Source organism: Ambystoma mexicanum, chromosome 8 (assembly GCF_040938575.1).
Source record: "Ambystoma mexicanum isolate Mex_15411 chromosome 8, UKY_AmexF1_1, whole genome shotgun sequence".
NCBI classification, from domain to species: Eukaryota; Metazoa; Chordata; class Amphibia; order Caudata; family Ambystomatidae; genus Ambystoma; species Ambystoma mexicanum.
This window is the reverse complement of record NC_090929.1, coordinates 581010717-581036452: the sequence shown is the minus strand read 5'-3', so window position 1 is coordinate 581036452 and position 25736 is coordinate 581010717. Positions and strand designations below refer to the sequence as shown.

Below are 25736 nucleotides of genomic sequence, written 5' to 3'. Positions count from 1 at the left end.
CAGGTAGGGGTAGACGTGAATCCCCCCTTACCTGAGATGCGCTGCCACCACCACCATGAGCTTGGTGAAAACCCTTGGGGCGGAGGTCAATCCGAACGGCAGGACCCGAAACTGAAAGTGCGAGTCGCCAACCGCAAACCTCAGGTACTTCTTGTGCTTGGGATGGATCGCCACATGGAAGTAAGCATCCTTGAGGTCGAGTGACACCAACCAGTCCTGAAGCTGAAGGGCCTGGAGGACTTGAGAGAGAGTAACCATCTTGAACTTGTCCTTCCTGAGGAGTTTGTTCAAACCGCGCAAGTCCATGATGGGTCTCAATCCCCCGTCTTTCTTCAAAATCAAAAAATAAGGGGAATACCATCCCTTGTTCCTCTCCGCTACAGGCACCAGTTCTATGGCACCTTTCTCCAGCAGGGCTTGAATTTCCTGCGCAAGGAGCGGATCCGGACTCTGCAAAGAGAGGTTCCCCGGTGGATTGTCGCGAGGCCTGTGCCGAAGGGAAGACAGTAGCCGTAGGCTATGATCTCCAGAACCCACACATCTGAAGTAATGGCACGCCACTCTACAAGATGCTGCGCCAGCCTTCCCCCAACCGGCGAACCATGGGACATGGCCTCATGACTGAGAGGGAGCGGCCGCGGCGTTACCTGAGGGCAAAGAGGCAACTGCCCGAGCGGCCTTGGCACCACGGGTACCCTGTCGTCCACCTCTGGTACCCCTGCGTTGGCCTCTTTGACTGCCAGCTCCTCTCGCTTTACTGAAGGACGAGTAATAGCGAAAGGAACCACCCCTCCACTGCTGTCCCCTAGGACGAAAAGGCGGAGGTTGGCGAACTGCAGCGCCCAACGACTTCGCTGCAGCTTTCGAGGTCTGCAACCTCTCAAGGCTCTCGTCAGCCTTGCTGCCAAAAAGGTGTTCACCGTCAAAGGGCATGTTGAGGAGCCGAAACTGCACATCAGGAGCAAACCCCGACTTCCGCAACCACGCAAACCTGCGTATCACGGTGCTCGCCACCATGGACCTACTGACGCATTCAGCTAAGTCCAAACCCGACTGAACGGACTCGCACATGGCATCCTTACCATCCTGGACCATAGCAAGGAAACCATCCCGTTCGTCCCCTTCGGGAATATGTTCGGCAGCTAATGCAACACAGTTCCACAGAGTGTGTGTGAAACGAGACAAGGCACAAATGGAGTTGGCCGCCTGAAGCGCCATACCACCAGAAGAAAACACTTTCTTCGCCCAGCCAGCCATCAAAACGTTTGTCGTTCCTATCAGGAGGGATGGTAGGGTACGGCGTCTGCTTTGCCGGGGCCGTCTGCACCACCAAACTCTCCGGAGTGGGGTGCCTGGTCAAGTAGCAGGTTTTCGCGACAAGGATCTGCCCACCGCCGGGAGACTCTCCGGAGCAGTCCAAGCCGCTGCCACCCTTCTCTGTAAAGCCATATGGAATGGCAGTACGGATCAGTTGGGGGACCAACATCAAGGATGTCTGTCAGATCATCCTGCACAAACTCCCCTGGGGGAGCAGACCAACCCAAGTACTCAGAAACCCTAGCCATAAGGCGCCGGTACGAGGCGTCGGCATGAGAGCCAGGCTCAGGCCTACAAAACTCCACCTCCGGAGAGGTGTCCAGTCCACTGGCATCATGCAGTGACTGTCTCAAATCGTCAAACTGACTATGGCCCGAGACAATGTCATCTGGAACCCGACTAGGAACCAGGCCATCAGAATCCTCATCCGCCTCTGAAATATAGTCCAGGTGGCGAAAAGAAGGCACCCGAGAGTGCTTGCTCTTAACCAGAGCCTTCCTGGGGGGTCCTCCCGTGCCACGGGGTACCTCCGACACGAAAGGCGCCGAGCGAATCGGCGCCGAGAGAACCGGCATCGGCGCCGAGACGATCGGCGTCGAGGAAATCAGCGTCGACGTCAGATGCAGCGCCTCCAGCATCGGCGGCGTCGACACAGCCCTCGAGGCCAGAGCCCCGAGCGTGTCCCTCGACGACATGAGCGTCGACGGCTTCGACGACTTCCTCGGAGCCGGAGCCTCGAGAAAGCCTGTCGACGCCCTCAACGCCTCAGACGTCGATGTCTTCCTCGAAGACCGCACAGGTGCACACGGTCTCGAACGCGTCGAGGACCGGGACCTGGAACGGGTACGTCGAGAACGAGTCCCCTTGTCCGAACGGGACCTCTCCCGTGACTCGTGCCGTCCACTCTTGCGAGCGGTGTCTCTCGACCTCTCACGACCGACCCCACTGGGGGGCGCGGACGGCTTAGTACCCTGCGACACAAGAATCGCCAGCATTTTCTTCCCAAAGGAAGCCCATTCCTCCGGCGTCGCACGGCTGGTGGGGTAAGCGACGTGCCGGGCAGTGACCTCCGAAGAGGACCTGGAAGACGACCGGTGTCGGCGCTTCCGAGAATGCCTCGAAGAGGCTGAGGAGTGGCGAGAACGACTCCTAGAAGGAGACCCACGAGACTTCCGACAATGACGCGGAGAGTCACCCCTCGAATCATCCGTCGAAAGCCCCGCAGACTTCGACTTCCTGGGCTTGGACACTCGACCTACCGACAACTTCTTCTTCCGTTCGCGTAAGGCTTTGGACGTGAGCGACTGGCAGTCGATACAGTCATCCGTGTCGTGGGCCTCCCCGAGGCACCAGAGGCAGGCGTTGTGCGAGTCCGTCACCGACATCTTGGACCCACACTCCCCGCACTTCTTGAAACCCGGACGCGGGGTCGAAGACGAAGTAGAAGACATCTTCACACGAAGGATTTTCACAAAACGAACAGGTTCGAAGAACCGAGAACAGAACAGAACTCAAAAGAGTCGAGGCGTGAACCGAGAATCACGAAGCAAAACGGAACTGAGGCTACGGGCGTCGTGCGTCCTACTTATCACATCGGATGATGTCGGACGTCGGAGGAGGCCCTCGACGACGGCGCATCGACGCAGGACGCCGACAAAAGTTTCTGAAGCAGCACAGCTGTGGTGATTGCATGTCATAGATATGGAATACGTCGGAGGACCCAATCCCCTCGAAAATATATTTTATGAATGACTAAAATAAACATCCCTATACTTACAGCTGTCACATCTAAAAACCAGTGTTCTGTGAAAAGAAATGAGAAATCCACCAATGCAAAAGCAAAGTTAACCATGATCAGTAAAATACACAGTATTTCAAAGAATAAAGGATGATGTTTTAAAATGCTACATGTAATTTCATTTCAGCCAAGGACAATGTGTGGGTCTCTGGGCAAAATTTGCAAATGGCTTCCCCCACTGCAGGCCTGTTGGCCTTTGTATCTGGAAAAGGAATTCCTTTTAAGCTCCAGCATACCAGTTATTTACAATTGCAATAAAGTGACTATCAGCCTTGAATGGGGAAAAATACAAAGAAAATAGAAGGTTTTGAGATCAAAATTGTGGTCAACTTAAGATAACAGGACAGAATGCCAGATGTCAGCATGGCCTCATGCCTGGCTCCTTATCTGCAATGGGAGATCTCTGTGTGGCCGATGCATCCCAACCATTTACAACCAGCAGCCCATTAACTTTCAAAGTACAAAAGGCCAGAGGATTTATTGCAGACACTATCAACATTGCTGCCTCACAGATTCTGTTTCACGTGGGTTCTAAGAAAAGAACTCCCTCCAAGCTAAAGTGAAACTAGCTGTGGAATTAATGACAGAGAATATGTATCATGTGTTTTGCTATTGAATGGCCCAAAGGAACACATTTTCGTTAAGTTATCCACCATCTTGAGGGCGAGAAAAGCCATTGAGGTGTCACCTGAAAGCTCATTTCAAGGTAGTTCTGGGGGGGTTATTCGCATAAGAGTCGGAATTTCAGAACTCTGGCACCTAGCCAAAAAGAGATCATAGCTCCCCAGAAAGTGGGAAGAAGCTGAAACTTTGGACAGTTGTGGCTAAATGTACACATAACTGGTGAGTAAATTTGATCATAATCACTGCTATCGTTTTCACGTAATTGAGAAAAAAACACCAATTGTGCAGGCAACATGGTGTGAACACGGCTGTCGTATTATGAAATCCTCCATGACTAGCTGAAGCGGAATATAATATATATATATATATATATATATATATATATATATATATATATATATATATATATATATATATATATATATATGCGAAAGGGAAACTAAACAGTAGTAACCCTCAAGGGTATGCACTCCTCCCGATCAGCCGTCCACAATGAAGGCTGCGCCCTAAGCAAAAACCAACCAGACGAAAGTTGATTCCTCATGATGTCCAGTTTATTAACTTCTCCACCATTTAAAAATGGTGGAGGAATAAATCCTCTGATTTATACATTGAAGTTCCCAAAAATGTGTACAATTCCTTATCAAGGTTATGTCCGGTTGGTTTTTTGGTTTCTTGGTCTCGAGGTCTAGAATAAACCTTGTTTCCATTTGTCAAAGTTCAAGTTCTCGATTACCCCCTCAGGGATTTTCCTTAACATGATGCAAACCAAGAAACTGTCCATCGTCCCTTCATGGATTTCTCTAAAGTGTACTGCCATCGGATACAATGCATCAAAGTTCTTTATAGCTCACCAATAGTGTCCCAATATACCAAAGATCCCAGGTGCACATGAGAGCATATACCATGAATTCTGTGTTGCATGTCATTCTCGTCTTTAATTCTACCGTATGGCCCAAGATCAGATTTAAATAAGTGGTTCTGTTCATGGCATGTTGACATGCCTTGCACTTCGTACACTTAACAAAACCATTGATATTACCAATCAGCCAAGTGGCAGGGTTCGATGTTTTGGTTATCGGAGGCATATAACTGCTGACAAGTGAATCCTTAATGGAACAAGATTTTCTAAAAGTAATATTCGCTCTTTCCTCGAGATGGGATGACAAAATTTCATCCGACAATAATACATGCCAATGTCGCTGAAGGATCTTGCGTATAATATTACAATGTGTGCCATATGTGAGAATGAGTCGAATCACGTTATCTTTTTCTGTTTCTTCTGGTGTTCGATTTGTTAGACGTAAAGTCGTTCGACTCAAATTCAGGGGTTTTAGATCCGCTCTTTCAAGTATGGCTATCGGGTATCTTTGTTTTGTAAAGTTGATTGCAGTGTATTTGCATTCTTTATCAAAACATTATAAACTTGAGCAATTGCGGCAGAGTCTCACAAACTCCCCATAAGGGATACTCCATTTCAGTGGGGTCGGGTGATTACTACTCACAAGCAGTGGCATATTTGAGCTAGTCGGTTTGCGGTAAAGCTCAGTGATGATTTCATTTTGATCTGATTTTACTACAACATCCAGAAAAATAATTGACTTCCGGCTGTGCGTTTCTGTGAATTTCAATTTCAAATCGTTTTCATTTAAGATTTTCACAAAATTGAGCCAATCTTTATCGTCTCCATTCCACAGAATGAACAAATCATCAATGAATCTTAACCATAAAACCACCTGATTAGTGTATTGGCTTCTGTCCATACTACTGTTTTTCCCCACCAGCCCACTGTTAAGTTAGCATAAGTTGGGGCAAAGCTCGTCCCCATGGCAGTACCTCGTAACTGATTACAGAACAGGAAAACATTGCTTGTTAAACATAAGTCAGTCCTTTCCATAATCATTTGGCTATGGCCAAAATAGTTAAGTGATCTGCTGCCCAAATAATGTTTGCACGCTTTCTTGCCATCACTATGTTCGATGGACGTATAAAGCAAAACTACATCTAATGTAGCAAACATGTAATTCTTCTCCCAAGTAATTCCATCGATCTTACTTAGGAAATCCTTTTTATCACGTAGGTAATAAGGTAAAGTAAATACCAAGTGTAGAAGAGTTTGCTCTATGTATTTAGACATGTTTTCTAGAGCTGCTCCTTTCAGTGTAACAATGGGCCTGCCAGGGGGGCATGTGAGATTTTTGTGCACCTTAGGCAGGAAATAGATGGTCGATGTTGTGGGGAATTTGTTCAGAAGGAAATTGCAATCATCTTCATTTAGAATGTCTTGATGCAACCACTTGTTCAAAAGACACGTTACTTTGGTGGTAATCTGCTCTGTTGGATTGATGGATAATTCTTTGTAACAACTAGTATTCATAAGTTGTCTATGGGCTTCCTTAATATAGTCATCCCTGTTCTGGATGACTATATTAGTCCCCTTGTCTGAGGCTTTGATGACAATGTCCTTCACATTTTGAAGTTCTTGCAGGATCTGTTTTTCCTTAAACGATAAGTTTGACTATTTGTTTCTGCGATCTTATTTTTTTGAGATCATGGATCACCAGATCCTGAAATGCCTCAATATGTTTGCCCGGTTGGAATATGGGGTTAAATTTTGATTTAAATTTCAAGTTAATTTCAATGGACCAAACTGTAACAATATTGAGCATTTCCAATGTTATTTCTGTATTGTTTTCACTGGCTGAAGCCATTGATTCTAGTTGTGTCAAGTCTAATAACTCCTCTAGATCTTCAATGGGTACTGCTGTTTTTCCTTGCAGCGTCTGTTTAAATTTGTCTTTTGGTGGATTAACAAAGAATTTTTTAAATCTTATTTTCCGCCTGGATTTATAAAAATCAACCCTTGTTTCGGCATAATTGTAGCTTGCTGTTGGGCAGAAGCTGAATCCATATTGAAGCACTTTAGTTTGTTCTTCAGACAACTGATTGGTAGACAAATTAATGGTGCTGTTGTCTGTATTGGTATAGTTCATTGTGTTGATTTCTTCCCAGAGCGAGTTCTTGTATTTCCATCCGACTCTGAACTGCTTATTCCTTTGTCCCCTCCTGGTTTTCTTTTTCCTCCATGTCCTTGTGATTTTCCCCGACCTCTTCCTGAGTTTTTTTGGGATTGCTGTGTCCATCTAGTTCCAACATCCCCATTTCATCAAAAAAATTAGTCTTCCTGGGGTGGTTGTCACTAGCAGTGGAATCTGTATCGGAAGTGGAAGCTATCTTGCTAGAGACTGGGGTTGTCGTCATAGGTTTATTCTGGATGTTTTGACTCATCATGTTATTTCTTAAATAGTCGAACTGGCGGGCAAATGTGTAAACTATCCCCTTTTCATTGTCTTCTTTATCACAGAGGAATTTCCTCCGATTACGCACTTTAATGTCTTCTTCATATATTTTATGACTTTCCTCAATACTGGCTCTGATTTAATTGCCTTCTTCACTCAGTGTTATTTGGGAGAGTTCATGACTTATTTCTTCCATTTTTGCCAATATTTTCTGCCTGTCGATCCGTGCATATTTAATCAGGATGTTCAAAAATTGTCCATTCGCTGAATCCCCGAATTCTTTTAGCATTTCTGGGTCCTGTTCTTCAAATGATGGCGAAATCTATTTGCAGACATCGTGGGATTCTTCCGACATCCACATAATTTTGCAATGAGTGTTCTCCCCCCCCCCACCACGTGCTGATTTCTTTTTTTGTTTTTTTTTCCAGTTCTTTCAGCAAATTGATTTCATTTTTCTCTTTATGCAGATTGGCCACCTGCGTAATACGTCTGTCAGCTGCACTTCCATGTTGTGTTTCACAAACCAGGGATTGTGCTTGCTCTTGTCATGTGTTCTCTCTATTCGATTGAGATGCCATGTCGCAAATAAGGCTATACGGTGTACTGGAGAGGTAAGTTGGGAGGTTTGTTTTTGAAGATTAAAGGCACTCCAACAAGCAAAACAGTTTAGAGTGCTGGCGTTTCAAATCGGTGGTTAAATAAGCATGAAAATCAATATCATGCGAGAACCTCTGAGACGGGCAGGGACCAGACAGAAGTTTTATTGCCTTTACTGTGGTGCACAATGCCTACTAACAGCCGGTGCTTTGTTATAGGGTTAAAGGCTAACCCCTTTGCAATGTTAAAAAAAAAGTTTTGCTTATTGCCACTGTAGACTTGATCAAAAACAGCTTTCTTAGCAAAATCAAACTTACAAAGCACTCAATCTAACTATTTCAGTGCAACTATTTGGGTGCGTTTAAAAGTCAAATCTGGGTGTGTTTCTTTGAGCAAATATGGTGTTTTCATTTTTGTTTAATCTCATTTTGGACCTTAACTGTAATCTGCAAGCCCAGTGACTGTTCCCCACTGCTGTACTTGCATTTCTCTCCCACTGCACCCTCTCTACCTGACCATGGCACTATCTGTCTCTCCTATCTACTCAAACTGCTACATTATCAACCATCCTTCCCATCTCACTAAGTCTGGTAAGAAGAAATAATTCAAAAAGGATATCCTGGTCTCCAACCCCGGACTACCCATTGCTGATACCTATTCCAGCGCTTCTGCCAGACAAACCCTTACCAACATCCTCTTTGTCTTTCCTTCGCCAGATCTATGGACCCCTAATATGATCTCTGTGCTCTGCCCCGTCTCCTCCTCTCCCATTAATGGTGGCACCCGCTGGGAAGTGCGTATGGATTCCTTCGACTCCTCCAGAGTCATCATAAATGTCTACATAAATGGCACTGTCATGGTGCAAGGCCCTCAGGCCAATCTCCGTCTCTTTGATAGGCAGTTCCCTCGCCTCATTAAATTCATCACATCTCCTGCTGTACCCTACTCCTCCTCCCTTGGTTACCTTGCTCTTTTCTCCTTCATCCTCTGCCCCATCTCATACTCCTTCCACACCTCCACAGAGGGTACCTCTAATATGTACTCCTCCCCGGAAGGTCTTTAAGGCTGGCAACCTTCTTCATCTTGCCACCCTCGATCCTCGCTCCGCTGTCAAACACTCGTCTGACATCTGCCACCTCCTTGAAGTCCTTGACCTCAATGTCCTCGGTCTTACCGAGACATGGTTCACGGCAAGCTCTGTCACGAGTTTTGACACCCTCCTCCCAGATGGCTACAAGATCCTCTCTGCCCCCAGATCCACCTGGCCTGGAGGTGGTGTAGCCCTGGTCTTCCCCGAGTGGATTCCTGCCTCTATCATCCCCACTCAGACTTACTCCTCTTTCGAATGTCTTGTCTGTAGGCTCTCCCACTCTCCGAGCCATTCCCTTACTGTTGCTACACTCTACCGGCCACCTGGTCAATTCACCTTTTCTCTCTGAGTGGGCAGATCTCTCCTCCGCCCTCCTGGCCTCTACCTCTCAACTCCTCCTCCTTGGTGACCTTAACATCCATCTTGATTCTCCCTGTTCCTCATCTGTGCTCTTCGTGACCTCTGCGATTCACTCTCCCTTTCCATCCTCCCCTCCGGCCCGACTCACTTTGCTGGCCACACACTGGATGTCATGATCTCCTCTGGCCTCCCCCTATCTACTCCCCTCACCATTCCTCTTTCCTGGAGCGATCACTGCCTCCTCTCCTCTAATCTTCCCATCTCCTCCCCTCAAGCCAAGCCTACCCAAAGACTGCCACCCACCTTCTTGGACATCCGGCCCATGAAACGTGTGTCAGTCGAGGCTTTCGCTGATACCTTCTCACCCCTCCTCCACGCCTGGCTGACTCACACCCTGACACAGCCCTGTCTCTCCTCTACTCCTCTATTTCTGATAATCTTGATGCTCTTGCCCATGTCATGAGAATCCGCTTGAATCCAGTGGCGTAACACAAAATGTGTGGGCCCCCCTGCGAGCCATGCTGAGGGGGCCCCCCAACTCGGCAACAAATCACGGGTTGTGCCACACTCTGGGCCGGCCTAGACTGTCACGTTTGCACAATACGCATGAACGTGCTGCTGAAGGGGTATGCCGCACACTGCACTAGGAAAAAGATATAAATATGTGTTTTAATGCAATATACAGCACACTTTGAGATAAAAGAGTGTTTGCAATTGTTTTGTAGGGTAACACAATCCAATACATGCAAGTCACCAACAGTGCACAGGAACATTGATGCTTCCAACTGGCTGCACAATGTAGACCAGTGTAAACACGTAATAACATTATAGTACAGAATGCCAGGCCACATTTAGACATAACTAGACTGTTTTCAGCAAAATGCCAGTCAAAGCAATAACACTCATCAAGAAGAGAGCACACAATAAAGCATGTGTCTCCATGGCCTCGAACAACACGGCCAAACTCTTTAAAATCTGCAAGGAACTGGTCAATCCTGTTGTGGTCTATACCTCTTCTGTTTCCTCCCATGGCCTCTGTACAGCTCTGGCCTCTCATTTCTCTGCTAAATCTCAGGACATCCTGTCCTCTATGTCCTCTTCCTCTCTCGGCCCATTTTGGCCATCTCTTCTCTCCTCCTCCTTTTTCCTCTTTCCTCTTTCTCTCTGACAACACCTGACAAGGTTTCTAGACAAGTCCGATCTATGAAAGTGTCGTCCAAACAGGTGCTCCGCTGCTCCTCCAGAACCATCAAAGCCCATATTGACACCCTCGCTCCAGCCTTGGCCGATTTCTGTAATCACTCTTTCGCCACTGCAATGTTCCCCTCTCCCTTTGAGCACTCCCTTGTGCACCCACTCCTCAAGAAGCAGTCTGCTGATCCTACCTGCTGGAAAACTATCGCTCAATCTCCACCTTTCCTGAGCAAACTCTTGGAAAAGCTTGCCATCTCCCAGCTTACTCTCCACACTGAATCTGTTGGTTGTCTCCATGACCATCAGTCTGGCTTCAGACCTGCCAGAGGCATGGAAACTGCTCTCCTTAACACCTGTGCTGCTCTCTAACCTTGATTCCAGCATTCCTTCTATTCTCATCCTTCATCTTTCCTCTGCTTTCGACAGGGTCAACAACGCCATCCTGATCAATCGACTCTGTGAGAACCTGGGAATCACAGATCAGACCCTAGAGTGACTGACCTACTTCCACTTGGACCGCCACTCCGCTCCCAGGTCGATCGTGGTCCCATTCTCTCCGCCACCTCTCTCTACCTGTGGCATTCCCCAGGGCTCTATCCTCTCACGCTGGTTTTTCAACCTCTACTTGGCCACTTTGGCCTCCCTGATCTCTACCTTATCCTCTAACTTTCAGTGTTGTGCGGATGACTCAGCTTTCCTTCAGGCTCCCCTCATCCTCCTCTCCTCTCTTGCTCATTCCTGACTGTCTATCCACGATTCAGGATTGGTGCGCCTCCAACAATCTCTGCCTTAATGCCAGTAATACAGACATCCTTCTCATTGGGACCCTTGCCACTGTGTTTCCTCTCTCACTATAGCAGACCACCTTGGGCCCTCTTCCTTTGCCTTCCTGCGAGGCAAAAAACCTTGGTGTCATCTTCAACGCCACACTCTCTTTTTCTCCTAACATCTCGGACATCACCAAGAAGTCCCACTACCAGCTGCTCCTCCTCAAAGGGACTCTTCCCATTCTCACTCTCCACCAGAAGCTCACTGTCTCTAAGCTGGACTACTGCAACAGCCACTTTCTCAATCTGTCTTCCTCTAGTCTCCTTCATATGCAAATAATCCAGAACAGGACTGCAAGACTTAGCCTTGGCCTCAAGCCCTGGGATTGTATTTCTCCAGCCCTGAAATCTCTCCACTGGCTGCAAGGATCAAGTTCAAGAACCTTTGCATTGCCCACAAGGCTTTCTGGGGCCAGTGCCAACACTAAATCCAATGCCCTCTTCCAAAAAACCTTCTTTCTCTAACCCTTCACTCAGCTACCTCCAACTCTCTAAGGCTTAGACATTTCTCCAGGCAGAGAGTGGGGGTAGACCTCTCTCCTCTGCTGGTGCCTCCAACTGGAATGGCCTCCCTGCCCCTCTCAAACTTGAGGCGGACAACCTGAAGTTTCGGAAGCAGCTAAAAGCTTTCCTCTTCTGTGCTGCTTTCGCTCTCTCTCCCCCCTGCTGACCTACCTGACCTACATGTCTGCTGTACTGACTGGCTGCTTGGCTACCCTCAGAGTCTCTCTGAGTCCAGGCTCTTTCTTGATTGGTCACCCTTGCACTGCCTCCGGGCCTACCATGCACTTAGGGGCTGTAACTGTAACCCTGCAGTCCATTGTTTTCCTTGCACAACCAATAGCTTCTCTGCCCTGGCTGCACTTACTGAGAGCATTGCTGCCCTGTTTTCCCCTCCCCTCTCACTTGCACTTCCCTGCTCCCTTTTCCCTTGCACTTCTCGTTCTCACAATGACACAAGGTCTAGTGAGATTGTTTGTCTTGTCCTCCCTCTATCATCCCTCCCTTGTGTACACTTGTGTACAGGCGCATTATAAATGACTTCAATCACATCATATCATTTTATCACAGATGCCCAGAAAAATATACAATGCCGCAGTAAGAAATGGCTAGACTGGCAGCACCCAAATGCCAATCTAGCCAGGTAATTAAAGTTAGCAGGACTACTTTATCAGAAATGTCCAGTTAAAAGAAAGTCATACCAAACTGAGGAATGACTAGACTGGCTAAATCAAAAGGCCTCTCTAGCCACTAATACCACATATCATGCCTGCTTAGCCTGGACATGGACAACCATTATGATTTATCACACAATCCTGCCCCCCCACACATCCACTCTCCCTCCCACCCACCACCCCAACCTCCACAATCAGCTCCTTGGCCCAGAATTACCTCTGCGTCCCTCTTCCTTGTCCCAGAGCTTTCGTATGAGGCTCCTTGCCTCATAGGTAAGTACTGGGATGAGGAACAGTGGGACTAGGAGTGATGAAGATTACAGGTAGCTAAATCAGGCATTACCTCCATGTACCTCTACCTCTTCCCAGTACTTTTGTATGAGGCAGAGTGCCTCGAACACACGTACTGCCTCGTATATAAGTACTGGGACGAGGAAGAATAGGGCTAGGAGTAAGCAAGGCATTAAACACAAGTAGTAGCGCAACACCATTGAGTTGACTGGGCTTCAGCACTACCCCCCTGACATTTTGGGCTATATTGACTCAACTTGGCTAACCTTTAGAGCAGTTGCCAGACCGAACAGGACACAGATTTTAAACGGCACCTGGTTTTTGCTGTTAACAAGAACCCAGCAATTACCAACGTAAAGCATTTCACTGTTAGTACCTGCATTCAAATTCCACATTGTTTAGGCGATTGAAATCGTGATGTGGGTTTAGTACTTGCATGCCAGGAGTGATTGGAAGGGTAGAGAGGGAACAGGAGACTTATAGGAGAGAGCTAACTGCTTGTAACATTGAATCTGCACTAGAATAGTCTCATTAAAATGCGTAAATAATTTGGATGCGCCCACACAAATAAGTTTCCCCCTCCCCACCGCATGTGAAGTTAGCGCCTCTCCCAACATTTGAAGGGTTAGCCCCCCCGAAATGAAGGTTTTCTTGTGCCCCTGTACACAAGCACACACACCATTCACCTTATACACACCCAGTCATCCACACATTTAAGTGTGCACCCTTTCACCATACACTCACACAGGTAGCCACCTATACATTTATGTGTGCACCCTTTCACCATGCAGGCACACCCCCACAGCCACCAATACATTTAAGTGTGCACCCTTTCACCATACACACACAGGCAGCCGGCTATACATTTGAGTGTGCACCCTTTCACCATAGACTCATACACGCACACCTCATGGAGTTGAGGGGGGGCCCTATTACTTAAAAAAGAAATTGGGGCTCATTACGGGTCCAGCGGTAACCGTGCCGGTGCTACCGGCGAGTTGCCGCCAGACCCATAAAAAATTACTATGGCCTGACTTCCCGGTGCCACTGTGCTATTTCAAGTCCGGCGGCTGGGAAATCAGGTGCCGGTAATTTTGTTAAACCCCAGACTCCACGGCAATGGGGACACAGAAGCACCTGCACCATTGTTAACGGTGCCGGTGCTTCCGTGACAGGTCTGCCTACCGTGGCTGCTGTGTCTGGCAGGGTCAGACCTGTCGGGCACGGCAGCCCCACCAGGCAGACCTGTAATATGCCGGTCCGGAAAAAACAGTGCCTGTAAGCTTACCAGCACCGTTGTTTCCGGACCGGCATGGTCAGAATGAGCCCCATTGTTTCTTTTTTAAGTCACTATAACTTCATTAAGAAATTATTTCAGTTAAGGACCGAACCATAATCAAAATAATTTCTTTATGATGGCTGAGTGGCTTCAAAAACAAACAATTTCTTTTTGAAGGCATAGGGTTCCCCGCGCCCCCCCCACCCCATGACATGGGGGCCTCCAGCCTAGGGTCTTCCATGTCATGGGGTACGGGGGCCCTCAGACTTCAAAAAGAAAGTTTCTTTTTGTAGTCACTCTGCCTTCATAAAGAAATTATTTCTGTTACAGAAATGTTCTTTATGAATGCAGAGTGAATTTCAAAAGAAACTTTTTTTTTTTTTAGAATTTTTTTTTTTTTTTTTTTTTTTTTTTTACTGGGGCCCCTTCCCAGCCATGTGCTGGTGGGGCCCCCCACACCGCGGGCCCCCCCGCACCGCGGGGGCTGCGGGGGCCCCTGTTACGCCAGTGCTTGAATCCCAAAACCAAGTGTAATTCTTGGTTTGACTCCGACCTATCTACACTCAAAAGTAAGTGTAGGGCGGCCGAGAGGAAATGGAGGGCCTCTTGCTCATCCTCTGACAAAATGGCCTGCCGCCTACTCCAACGGCAATACCGTCTCTCTGTACGTACCAAGAAGCGAATCCATATTCAAGCCCGTATCTCTGCGGCATCTAACAACTCGGCCAAACTCTAAAATCTGCAAGGAGCTGGCCAACCCTGATGCAGTATCCACCGCTCCTCTCGCCTCTCAGGCTCTTTGCAAAGACCTTGCCTCACAATTTATCTCTAAAACCCAGGACATCTTACCCTCACTCTCCTCCTCCCCTCACCCTCTCTGCTTGTTGATCCACCCTCAGCTACCCCTCCTCCCTCTTTCTCTGCCTTTCCTCTTTTCTCCCTCAACGAGGTCGCTAGACAAGTCCGATCCATGAAAGCCTCCTCAAGACAGGTCCATCCCTGCTCCTCCAAAACTATTAAGGACCACATTGATACCCTTGCCGACTTCTGCAACCTCTCCTTTGCCTCTGGATCTTTCCCCTCCCCTCTGAAGCACTCCCTTGTGCATCCTCTCCTCAAGAAACCCGCAGCTGATACCTCGTGTCCAGTTAACTATTGCCCAATTTCCATTACTCCCTTTTTGGGTAAGCTCCTGGAAATGCTTGCCATCTCTCAGCTTAACCTTCACTCTGACTCAGTTGGCTCTCTCCATGACCACCAATCTGGCTTCAGAAGTACAGAAACTGCTCTCCTGAACATCCGTGAAGCCCTGCTCTCCAACCTTGACTCTAACATTCCCTCTGTCCTCATCCTACTTGATCTCTCCTCTGCTTTTGACACAGTCAACCATACCACCCTGCTAAATTGTCTCTGTGACAACCTGGGTATCACTGACCAGGATCTGGCCTGGCTGACCTCTCTCTCTGATCGACCCTCCCAGGTACAACTTGGGTCCTTCCTATCTCCCTCTCTACATGCGGTGTTCCCCAGGGGTCTAACCTGCCACCCGAGCTTTTCAATCAATATCTGGCAACTCTCGCCTACTGCATTTCCATTTTCTGCTCAAATTTCCAGTGCTATGCTGACGACACCCAACTCATTTTCAGGCTTCCCTCATCTCTGACTGCCTAATCACCATTCAAAATTGGTGTGCCGCAAATGATCTTTGTTTAAACGCCAACAAGACTGAGATCCTCCTCATTGGTACACCCCCTCCATCCTTTCCCCTCACACTCTGGCCGGCCTCCCTTGGCCCTCCTCCTGCCCCTACCAGCGAAGCTAAGAACCATGGGGTCATCTTTGACTCCACACTTTCCTTCTCCGCACACATCTCTGATGTCTTCAAAAAGTCTAACTCTTCCTTTCCTCTCCTTCCCTCGGAAGCTCCTTGTCTCCAAAGCTCTGATTCTCTCTAGGTTGGACCACTGTAACATCCGCTTTCTAAATCTACCTGCCTCCACTCTCTGCCCTTTACAACTAATCCAGAACAGGACTGCGAGACTTGTCCTTGGCCTCAAGCCCTGGGATCGTATCTCTCCAGCTCTGAAATCTCTCCATTGGCTCCCAGTGGATGCAAGGATTAAATTCAAAACCCTTTACATTGTCCACAAGGCTTTCTGGGGCCTGGGTCCAAAGTACCTTCAACTATCCCTCTGTAAATACCTCCCCTCTAGAGCCCTTCGCTCCTCTACCTCCAACTCCCCCAGGGTCAATCGTTTCTCAAAGAAATGAGCTGGTGGTAGATCTTTGTATTCTGCGGGGGCCTCCCTCTGGAACGGCCTACCTGCTACCATGAAACTTGGAGAACCACCTATGGTTCCGGAAGCACCTCAAGACCTTCCTCTTCGCCTCTGCCTTTCCCCCTCTTCTCCCCAGCTGATCTGCTTTCTCTCTCAGCAATGCTCCACCTGGCCACTGTCTGCCTTTCGGGCCCAGGTACCTGCTCACCCTGTTGCCCTCCTGCACAGCCCCCTGGCCACCCCTTGCACTGGGGCCTGTATCTGTAACCATACACGCCCCGCCCCCACTCTTTGTCTGCACTGATCAGATACTCCCTATCTGACTAATCTTGCACTTGGCCCGCACAGGCTGCACTACCATTGTTTCTGATCACCGTATTTATTTATTTATTTTACTTATTATTTATCCTGTCCTCTCTTATGCTCTGCACTTTCCAATTTCTCCCCCCTCCCATGCACTTTCCCCCTTTTCCCTTCCCCGTGCACTTGCGCTTTCTCAATGTCACTGGGCCTAGTAAGATCGTTGTGTTTGTTCTCTCCACTGTCCCCCCCCCTTTGCCTGGTCGCGCTCTGAAACACCTGTGTATGAGCACGATATAAATAAAATATAATATCATATCATGACTAGCTTTATTATATTAAAATCATCATCATTAATATATTGACCAGCATGGACTTAAAAAAATTGGCATTTAAAAGTCAAACACTCATCTGTCTGCGCCACGCGTTGCACCCCTGCGCAGGAACTTCCTCAGGCGAAGTCAATCAATTTGTTTAGTGCAAGCCTTCGTCTATTTGTACTCTTTTTGGGAACACATGTGATCAAAGTCATGCGACTTATTTTGGCTGTAATCCTCGAACTAGCTGAAATGCTAGCGGCCATCTTGGACTGGTATAGTTATACTAAACCATATGGACAAAAACATGTAAAGGGCTCATAGACCGTTACCATTTGTGACTCCCATTTGAGTAAACATAATTGTACTATATTGTAGTGTTCTATTGGTTCACTCGACCTGCAAGTCAAATATTTGTTACTTAAATCACTACAGTGTAGTACTGCGTGTTAAGACTCTACAATGCCATACATCTCTTTTCCGGTTCGGCGGCACCCATTTAAAGCGCTGATTATTATTAGCACTTAATGTCTGTCTGCCCAAACGGGTACAAATTATTTAAAGCGATGTGTGATGCTCTGAATGCATAGGATGATGGTTGTATATTATTCCATCAGCTTTGCCCCAGACACTAGAACCTCAAAACCCCAAATCACGCCCAATACTTCATAACACTTGTTTACAAAAAAGTGACTATGTGCTATCAAACAACTATAGGATTGTCAAGAATTAGGGATGGGATTCCAGTATTTTAAACTACTATTCTTAATGGCCATTTCCTAGATATCTTTCTCTAATCACAGAAAGTATGTCTATTACTGGTCATATATCCACTAATCATCCATCAAATGTATGGCTAGTTCTTCCGCAGTATTGTGATCCCCTAGCGTTTTGGTATTGAACATTATAATCAATTTGGATTCAGGTTTATGCAGTTTGCGTTCTCTATTGCCTTTCCTTTTGTGGATCGGTATATGTGCCAACGTAAAAAATCTCATTGATGATACATCACTATCATGTTTTTCGGGAAAATGCACAGCTAGAGGATAGTTGTTATCTCCATTAATTATTGCTCTGTAGTGTTGTAGAATTCGTACCTTCAATTGACAAATAGTGGAACCAATGTACATAAATTCACAAGGACATACAAGTCCATACAGCACAAATTTGGTCAGACAATGAATCTTTTTGTTTGATCGTCCACATTTTCTTGCCAATACTACCGAATTGCACCTTGTCATTTTTTTTTTTGCATAAGTGCACGTCTAACAGTTGTTGCATTTCACAAAACCACAGTATGTGCTTCTCTCTTTCAGCCAGTTCACTTTATGTTTAACACTAGGCATACCTGGTGAAATTAGATCTTTCAATGATTTAGCTTTGGCAAACGTGATCTCTGGCCTCTCACCTATATAAGATGCTATATTATGATCTGCCTGTATTATTGACCAATGTTTGCCCCAAATTTTTCTGATTTCATTAGCTTAAGTATTGTAGTTGGTAATAAATCTAATACTCTCCTTTTCATTTGTCCAGATTTTCTTTTTCAAAAGATCTTTTCTGTCTCTAAGGACTGTCCGACCATAAGCTTTCGTGATGTTTGATCTAGTATAGCCTCTTGCCAAAAAACATGCCCCCATTTAGCTCGCTTCCCTCTGGAAATCTTCATTCATTTTTTTAACCGTTTAGTTTAGCCCTGATCATTTCACCATAGGAGATAATAGCTTTGAATTGTGTGAGGTGATGGCTTGTACCATGACGGATAGCGTTAGATGCCACCTGTTTCCCGTGTAGTCTGCTATTAATTTTTGAATTTTCCACAAACAATTCTAAATAAAGAAAAACAAATATGTCATCACTGCTTTCAAACGTAAGCCTGAGGTTCATGTCATTATCATTTAAGATAGTAATGTATTGTGTTAAAGACTCAAGACTACCCTTCCAGATCACAAACATGTCATCTATATACCTATGCCAACAAATAATCTGACCATGCCACCTTTTGCTCAACTACACCATATATAGATTGGCATAGGTGGGAGCAATAAATTAACCCATAGCATCCCACACTTTTGTCTATATAATACATCTTCAAAAGCAAATACATTGTGCTCTAAGCAAAATTGAAGAAGTTGTATAATGACACCATTATGTTGTTAGTAGCTGAAGGATCTAGAGTCCAAGAATAATTGACAAGCTTTAAGACCATTGTGATGCTGAATGCATGTATAAAGAGACATGACATCTAACAAAACCAATAAGTACCATGTTTCCCATTAAATATGTTTCATCTTGTTCAATAGATCTGTTATACCTCTAACATATGAGATTAGATCTTTAAAAAAGGCTTGTAAAAAAAACATCAAGAAATTTAGATACATTTTCTAATAAGGAACCCCTGGAGGAAACAATGGATCTACCCGGAGGATTTGCAGTACTCTTATGCACTTTTGGAATAAAGTACAAAATAGGAGTAATTGGAAAATCTCTTTCCATGAAGGCAATGTCACCACTCTCTAAAAGGTTGGTTAATTTATACTCATTAAACATCATATCAAGTTCAATTTTGATATCATTGATGAATTCTAAATCTTTGATCTCATAGTTACGTGGGTCGCCTAACTGTTTATGAGCCTCTAACAAGTATTTACTCTTGACCCAGACAACCACACCTCCCCCTCGTCTGCTTGTCTGATAACAATTGAGTCATCATTTCTTAACGCATCAACAGCTTGTCCTTGTAATATTGTAAGACTAAATTTCAGTTCTTTAGGTCTGTCCGTTAAGCTCTTAAATTTCTTATTACACATTCTTCAAACACATCAATGTGATTAGAAACAATGTCAGGGTTAAAGGTGGATTTCATTTTCAGATACTAGCTTGAATGTGATCCGTCGCTATCCCATAACTTTAGTTCACAGAAAAATCATTAATTTCTGAATCTGTCATACAAATCTGGGTATCATGTAAACTGTCGAGAATGTTTACTGTTTCCATGTCCTTTACACTGAGAATACTTGTTTCTGGTATAGAGTCACAGGAGAGAGAGTCTTGCCCACTAAGCTGTGTGGAAATATATATCATGGCATTTATTGAAGAAATGCAAACTTTTGCCATGTAGCTACTTTCTGGCTAAAATGTGACTCAAATGGGAGTTGCTATATTTCTGTTCTGGACTCCGGAGCCAATCCTTAGACAGGGTCAGGCCTTGGGGGTTGGAGAGAAATGTGATTGTCCAATCCTGGTTGCAAGATCATAAGTTAGCACAACCTGATATTGGGAGGGGCTTAGAACGTAAAAAGGTCTTGCACCATATGAAAAGGGGACAGCTGCCAAAAATTACCAAAGGAGATCTGCTGAAATTTCATCTGGGTGGAATTATTGCTGGGAGACTAGAAAACAGAGGCTGTGAGACTTCCCTAGAACCATTTAGGGAAGCTTGCTGTGGACAATTGACTGAAGTGCTGTCCAGAACCCTGTTTTTCCCTAAGCACAAAGCCCTGCTCAGTCCATGAGTGTCAGACAAGAGATTTCCAAAAGTAAGTAGACTGTCAAACAAAATGTCAGCGTGGGTATCGATTTAATCCACCCATTACTTTTCATGGTGAGCTCTCGTCAATTAGGAGGGGGGGATTGTGTAGACCTTTAGCATATTTGACTGTATATCAATTAAATTAACTTCCAAATAAATTGACGCAGGGGAGCTTGGAAGAATGTGAAACTTTCACCCTCCCTCCTAGCGGAAAAATACAAGATAGCCATTTAAAGTAACAGGGGTGCCTTGGTCTTGCTGTTCACCCCTGACTTCTCTAATGAGAAGAGGTGTCCCTTCCTAAAATGAAAATTCCCCACTGAAACCCGTTCCCCAAACTTGTTTTTAAATAAAAGGTATTCTAATCTTAAAAAACGAAATTTCCACACAATGCGCATCATACAGGCCCATAACGCTCCTAAACAATGATGCGAAAATATTCGCCAACATTCTGGCAAACCGGTTAGCCCCCTCTCTCCCAGAGATCATCCACCCAGACCACACAGGCTTCATCCCGGGGCGAGGCACCCAAGACAATATCCGCCAGAACCGTCAACTTAATAGAGTCAGCGAACAGGTTGGGCGCAAAACTGACAGCCCACTCCCTAGATGCCCACAAGGCATGCTCGACTGGGGCTACGTGGAGGAAACTCTACGACACTTCGGCCCAAACTTTGCAAAATGGGTCTTAGCCATATACCAAAGTCCCTCCACGACCCTGCGCCTAAACAGAGCCAAATCCGGCAGAATAAACATAACCAGAGGTACGAGACAAGGCTGCCCACTCCCCCCACTCATCTTTGCCCTATAAATGGAGCCATTCGCGGACAGGGTTCGTCGAAATCCAGCAATACAAGGCCTCACGATCAAAGAAGAATCCTACAAAATTGCCCTCTATGCTGACAATGTGCTCCTCACACTCACCCGACCTGCAGAATCAATGAGAGCCCTAGGGCAAACCCTGGAATAATTCCGTGCAGCCTCAGGGTTCACAATAAATATCTCCAAATCGGTGGCACTGGGCATTAACATCCCAAATAAGCTCAAATCCTCTTTGGAAGCCGAGTTCCGGATCCCCTGGGCTAGAAGCAGCATCAGCTATTTGGGAGTCCATCTACCCAACAAAACTGAAGTTGTATAAATCTAACTTCCCGGCACTCTTCGGGGAGCTGAAAAAGGACATTGGGCGCTGGAGAAAACAAGAAATCTCATGGTTCGGCTGTATTACAGCTATAAAAATGAAACTAACCTCACGGCTGCTATACTTCGCACAAGCCCTGCCTGTGGTAATCCAGGAAAAGGCCTACGAAAGCTACAGGGTGAAATACTGAACTTCGTCTGGGAAGGAAAGAAACCACGTATCCCGAAACGCATCATGCTCAGAAGTGCCGCCTTGGGAGGCCTAGGGGTCCCAGACGTGACAAGGTACTGCCTTGCAGACCAATTAGCCCCAGCTTTCGCCTGGAAGTTCCCTGTCAACCGCCCCTGATGGTTACAACTAGAAGAAGACTGGAGCAAGACCCCGATTGAATCTCTACCCCACTGCAAAAAAACCAAGGAGACCCAAGTCCTGGGCCCCCTTCGAGCAACAAGAGAAACAGTGGCAAGCTGAAAAAAAGCAGCCCGCCGGTGGAAATGCAGAAGCCCAACGGGACCCCTGACACCAATCTGGGACAATCCTGACTTCTCCCCGGGAATCTCGCCAAACCTGTTTGCAGAGTGGAGAGTGGGGGGCTTAGAGACTATGACAGACTTCTTCGAGAATGGCCGTCCGCTAAACTTCGTGGAGTGCAAAGCAAAATTCAAGATCCAGGAAACTGAAAGGTTCCGCTATACGCAACTGAGGCATTGGCTATCGAATCAGCAGGTCAGGAAACAGGGCAGCAGAGAACTAACGGCATTAGAACTCACTCTCTCTGCAACCCGGACCCCACTAAAAAAAGAAACATATATGTTGAAATGGGAAGAGGATCTTGGAAAAACGATTGAACCCGAGGAATGGCTCCATATCTGGGCCTGCGCACATAAAAGTTCAAAATGTGTGACAAACAAGGAAAACGCCTTCAAAATCTGCTACAGGTGGTACCAGACCCCTGTAATCTTAAACAAATGCAACTCAGCGATTCCGGCGCAGTGCTGGAGGGGGTGCCCGTACCGCGGAACCCTGCTTCACCTCTTCTAGACTTGTCCGAAAGCCACCCGATTCTGGAAGAATATCTTGGAACAAATCAAAGCAATCACAGGGCTCACCATCCCCTGGGATCCAGGAATCATGCTACTGGGGGCCACAGGAGACGGCCAATTCCCCCTGACGGGCTGCATGGCGGACCTCTGCTCCCACCTCCTCACAGCCGCTAAAATCGCCATTGCCAGACTATGGAAAAACCCGGAGGGCCCGTCTACACAAATGTGGTGGGCTAAATGCTGGGACATTGTTGCTGCCGAGAAAGTCACGGCCATCAGACTAGGCAACAAGCCCAAATTCGAGCGTATATGGGCCCCCTTCCTAGACTACATGCAACAATTCCCTGGGGTGGCAAGACAGCCTCCGGTGCTGCGCTGGTTGGAAACCCAGGCCTGAGGAGAACAGAACCGCAGTCAGGCCTGAAGTGCTGAAAAGCCCCTGCTTACTTCCGAGTCGATAAAAACTGTCTAAGCCAGACGCTCCAACCTTGAAGGACCGACATCAAAGAAACCCATCCTAAACCCAGCCAAAGAGTCACTGCGAACCTTAGAAACCACCCCAATGTTGAACTAAGCAGTCTTCTGTTCCTATCGTGTAGACAGCTCATGTTCCCCCCCTTCCACCTCTCCCCCCTTTTTTTTCAGTTGTTATGAAGAAGTTGTTTAGAAGACAAGGCGCAATCTGCAAACTTTCAGTTATTTCCAGAACTGTTTTATGCTCTTAAATGCCTTAACAAGCACACAATGTATGTAATACTTGAAGTTTTGTATGGCTTGTTCGGCCAAAATTAATAAAAACAATGTTGGGAAAAAAAAGGAATTTTCCAATTGTCACCACTCACCACTCTTTAAAAATTGTATTTAACCAAGGGGTGCCCTCAGCCCGACAAAAAGACAATGTTAAACTGCCCAATGTCCCCAACACAAGCCTTTAAGCGAGGGAGGGGATGGGCGGTTCTGAAAAAACAAGTCATAATCATTCCCATTTTTCTGTCCAACTTCCCCAACACAGACCTTTAAGTGAGGGGTGGTGGTCTGCAGAACGAAAATTCCTAAACTGTAGCCACTCCCTAAACCTGGCCTTTGAACACAAGAGTGCTGCATGTCATTGATGCTTGGGTTTTGGGGGTGGAAAGAGAAATGTTCTGCTAAAGTGAGACCTCATGTATCCAACACAGAACGTGTGTTGTATGTCTTGTTTTTAAATTAGCCCTGTGTATATTCTGGTCAAGCCCTATTTGCCATATGCATTTTACTAATCTGTGATTTCAATTGCTAGCATTTTGAGTGTGCAGGCAACTCCATACGGCAAGCCTTGAAGGTCAACTAGTTTTCACAAAACGAAAATGGTGCTTATGTTTTGATACTAAACTTCTCATCCAGCAGTGTTGATGATTATGGTCTAGCAGTGTGCCATATTTTATTATTGAAATCCGACATACAACGGGATTCATGGGGGGAGATTTGTGTTACTCTACATGAATTTACAGTAAGGCCAGCGCAAAAAAGAAAACCTTTAAAAAAAGCATACGCAAATATCGTAAGGCTCCTTGATTGGTGGGTGGGTGGAAGGAGAGCTCCCCAGGTTGAGGGTGGTCTCTCAATATAACACTACACTTCAAAGACAAAATGAAGACGTGCATTTTTTGTCAGGTTCAGAATAACGTATAAGTGTGCTCTGATACACATTTTTGTACAGCCTAATTGACTATGCTGGTTATATTTGCAATTGCTTTTATGAAATCATAATTGGCAATTGTTGCTTGGATATAAATTTGATTTGCTATTGAAAACCAATGTTCAGGTGTGAATTGTATAGTAAAATACCTGAGTACATTTTCTAGAATACCCATTCATAATTGTTTTTCTTTATATTTATGTTTGTGTCAATATGTAAATTTGATATTTTATGTTAAATGAAAATGTAAGTGAGAACAAGTAGGCAGATTAAATTCGGGTTGCTTATTTTAAATAAAACAAACAAATTCTGATTAAAACAGCCCATTTCTTGTCCCCGATTGTGTGGTGTTACATCTGTGCCATACCCTCGTAATAATACCGGCAGAGGTGATGTCCTTCATGCATTCACTGCTTCCAGTTGGGAACTAACTAGGAGCCAATAGCAGTTTACACGCCAACCTTGTCTGTTGCAGAGCAGGAATACCAGAACAACTATGGGGAACTGCCACGCTTCTCCAGCCAGAGTGACCAGATTTTCAAGGCAAATCTTGATAAAATCACGTAAATAATAAGCATGATATATTTTAAGTAATACTGATGGAATGTTGTATGTAGACAATTAACTTGATTGCTAATGGTATTTAGTGTGAAAGGTTGAGCATCTCAACTATAATGCTCATTAATTTGAGAAAAAAGGCACTTAAAGGAGCTGCTGCTCTTTTTGACATTCTATGCCTTGCTTTTCTGCTTCTCAGCCTCTATGGTACAAACCGTTAAAGCATACAGTTGGTACCTGGAAGGTTTGGGGTGCAAGCCCATCCTCGGATGACAAAATTCAGAAAATTCAATAATGTTTATTTAAAAACCGGGTCTGTCACCCTCCTTTTCCCCTGAACTGATACAGGGTTTTCGAATAAAAAAAAATAAAAACTCTCGAGACAATGGGTGCAACCCCGGAAAAAAACAGGACATTTTGGTCACCCTAGCTCCACCACCCTTACAATCTCAGGGCTTACCTGCCTACAGGTCCAATTCTGCATCATTTCAAGGGCTGCCGCTTCTGGCTCCCCCATTTTCTTGACGCTGCCACTGCATGTTCTAGTCCATCATTCGGTGTACATAGCTATGTGGGGGAGCGGATGTGGGTCTTTCTCCCCCAGGGAAGGTGGAAGGACGGTAGATGAATCAGGGGTATTGATTACCAAAGGTGTCACTGAGGGGCCAGAATATTCCAGGAGTACAAGAAAGGGAGCTCTTGTCTGTCTAGAGCCCATGTTAATGCGGCCATCTTCCACTCTATTCCACTCAGCCCACTGAGTGGTGCATATCTTCCCACCCAGACCTGGCCACTTCTTTCCTATAACCCATGATCCCTGCGAACATACTGCTTGATAACCAGACCAAGATGTAAAGAATAAAAGTGAGGAAGAAAAATAAATTATCTTGGCTCGTTTCAAAACCATGCAAAAAGGGGTTAAACAATGAACTCCAGGGCAATGGCTCTCGCTCCAGTTGGCCAGGTTGAAGGAAAAATAGAAAGAAATGCTGAGGCACAGAAATTTAATCTATATGAGACAGCATGGGCATAGATGT

The 25736-nt window shown here is 46.0% G+C and overlaps 1 protein-coding gene across 8 annotated transcripts in view; it reads right to left on the bottom strand.

Annotated features, from left to right (window-relative positions):
- KCNAB2 (potassium voltage-gated channel subfamily A regulatory beta subunit 2) overlaps nucleotides 1–25736 on the bottom strand; it is a 1347681-nt gene that overhangs the window by 19157 nt on the left and 1302788 nt on the right. The gene's annotated exons all lie outside the window — the stretch shown is intronic.